The 2,764-nt window shown below is 39.8% G+C and overlaps 1 pseudogene; it reads left to right on the plus strand.

Moving 5' to 3' along the window:
• Positions 1–788: 788 nt before the first annotated feature.
• Positions 789–1,752, plus strand: LOC129516355 (heterogeneous nuclear ribonucleoprotein A1-like; annotated as a pseudogene).
• The last annotated feature ends 1,012 nt before the right edge of the window (positions 1,753–2,764 follow it).

Genomic DNA, 2,764 nt, shown 5'->3' on the forward strand with positions numbered 1-2,764 from the left:
AAAAAGCATCCCATCCAAAGAATTCATATCTCAGATTATTGATTTCTATTGAACTTGCTTACTTTTCAGTGCAAGAGAGTTTATGATCAGGGAAGTAAAGAGCAATATTTATTTGATTAAAATTTCTTCAGCTCGATTTTCTTATTGTTAGTGGCAACCAACAAATGAATAGATATAAAATGATAGGTAACAACCACAGTGATTACGGTCTGTATTTTTATCTTTACCCAGTTGTGATTTTAAATTGGCCTTTCTAGTGTTTGCAGTCATAAAAATTTTTGCTATATATGCCACTTTAGATATATTGATAAACCACCTACCTAAACAACCCTATTTCACTAATGAATCTCTTTCCAGCACTTGGAGAGTCAACCTCAGGCGACATGTGCCATTGTTACACTAATGGCTATAAGGAAGATGATACCATTTACATTGCAGAAATTATTTCTCAAAGTGAATTTGCTATTAACTGGTAGCCTTGGATCAGCATAACATTATGTGTTGCAGCAGCGTTTACATAGTTTGTAGCTTTTTGAAAATAGTGTCATTTCCTAAAAAAACAAAACAAAAAATTGCATGTAATCTATTTAAGAATTTGGTGATCCTGGTATAAAATATACTGAAGTCTCCAAAGAAGACTAAAAATATACCCTTGGTAGATATGTTCATAGTTCAGTGAAAATCTATTAGACTCCTTTCCAAGGACAAAAAATATGTTTGTAGTCCTCCTTTCTGTCCCTGGACACCACTGAGTAAGCATTGTTAAAATCTCCCCTCCCACTGCTGTCATGTCTAAGTCAGAGTCTCCCAAAGAGCCTGAGCAGCTGCAGAAGCTCTTCATCGGTTGTTTGAGTTTTGAAACAACCGATGAGAGTCTGAGGAGCCATTTTGAGCAATGGGGGATATTTACAGACTGCATGGTAATGAGAGATCCAAACACCAAGCACTCCAGAGGCTTTGGGTTTGTCATGTATGCCACTGTGGAGGAGTGGATGCAGTCATGAATCCACGCAAGTTGGATGGAAGTGTTGTGGAACCAAAGAGGGCTGTCTCAAGAGAAGAAGAGAAGATTCTCATAGACCTGGTGCCCACTTAACTGTGAAAAAGATTTTTGTTGGTGACATTAAAGAAGACACTGAAGAACATCATCTAAGAGATTATTTTGAACAGTATGGGAAAATTGAAGTGCTTGAGATCATGACTGACCAAAGCAGTGGCAAAAGGAGAGGTTTTGCTTTTGTGACATTTGATGACCATGACTCTGTAGACAAGATTGTCATTCGAAAATCCCATACTGTGAATGGCCACAACTGTGAAGTAAGGAAAGCCCCATTGAAGCAAGAGATGATTAGTGCTTCATCCAGCCAAAGAGATCGAAGTGGTTCTGGAAACTTTGGTGGTGGTCCTGAAGGAGGTTTTGGTGGGAATGACAACTTTGGTTGTGGAGGGAACTTCAGTGGCCGAGGTGGTTTCGGTGGCAATCGAGGTGGTGGTGGATACGGTGGCAGTGGGGATGACTATAATGGATTTGGTAATGATAGAAGCAGCTTTGGAGGTGGCGGAAGCTATAATGATTTTGGCAATTATAACAATCAATCCTCAAATTTCAGACCCATGAAAGGAGGAAATTTTGGAGGCAGAAGCTCTGGCCCCTGTGGTGGTAGAGGCCAATACTTTGCCAAACCACAAAACCAAGGTGGCTATGGTGGTTCCAGCAGCAGCAGCAGCTGTGGTAGTAGCAGAAGGTTTTAATTACTGCTGGGAAAAAGCTTAGCAGGAAAGAAGATCCAGAGAAGTGACAGGGAAGCCAAAAGTTACAACAGATTTGTAAACTCAGCCAGGCACAGTAGTGGCAGGGCCTAGCTGCTGCAAAGAAGACATGTTTTAGACAATACTCATGTGTATGGGCAAAAAACTTGGGAACTGTATTTGTGACTAATTATATAACAGGTTATTTTAGTTTCTGTTCTGTGGAAAGTAAAGCATTCCAACAAAGGGTTTTAATGTAGATTTTTTTTTTGCACCCATGCTGTTGATTGCTAAATGTAATAGTCTGATCATGACACTAAGTAAATAAATATGTCTTTTTTAAACAAAACAAACAAAAACAAAAAAACAAAAAACATCTTTGTAAAAATAAAACTACATCTTTGTAAGCAGGAAAATATTAACTTTATAAAAGCATGACACACCTTCGGGATATTTGTTGGATCTTCCAAAATTGAACCTTATGTATAGGGAAAAAAACACTAGAGCAGTTTATGACATAATATAGTTTCTCTCTTCCTCCATTGGCAGCCAATGGAGAGAATCCTTTGCAAGCCAATGAAGAGAATCCTTTAGCACATGATTTGATCTCTGCATGCTGTGATGCTATCTGTCTGACTCTTGGAGTGTCACATTCACATGGACAGGACTTCCAGAGGAGTGGCCCTTTTGAAACTAACAATAAGACTTCTGTTGGATGAGAAGCCTTTTTGGTGCAAATCTTTTGTGCTAAATTGTGTTTCTTGAGACCACGGAAAGGTACCCTATTCACTCCATGTTAAAGGGCAGGACACCCTGAGGATGCACACTTTAGGCTGCTAATGGTTATGGCACAGTAGCGGATGAAGTTGAGGAGCAGAGCATTTTCTAATCAGCTGGGAATTAATGGAGCCCATGCTCCTGATGAGGGGTGATTGTTAGCAGCAAGATTTGACACAGGAAGCATAATGAACGGAGAGCCTCTCTGAGCTGAGCAAGGCAAGAGGGTGGGGAGGAA

The sequence above is a fragment of the Nyctereutes procyonoides genome, unplaced genomic scaffold (assembly GCF_905146905.1).
Source record: "Nyctereutes procyonoides isolate TBG_1078 unplaced genomic scaffold, NYPRO_anot_genome, whole genome shotgun sequence".
NCBI classification, from domain to species: domain Eukaryota; kingdom Metazoa; phylum Chordata; class Mammalia; order Carnivora; family Canidae; genus Nyctereutes; species Nyctereutes procyonoides.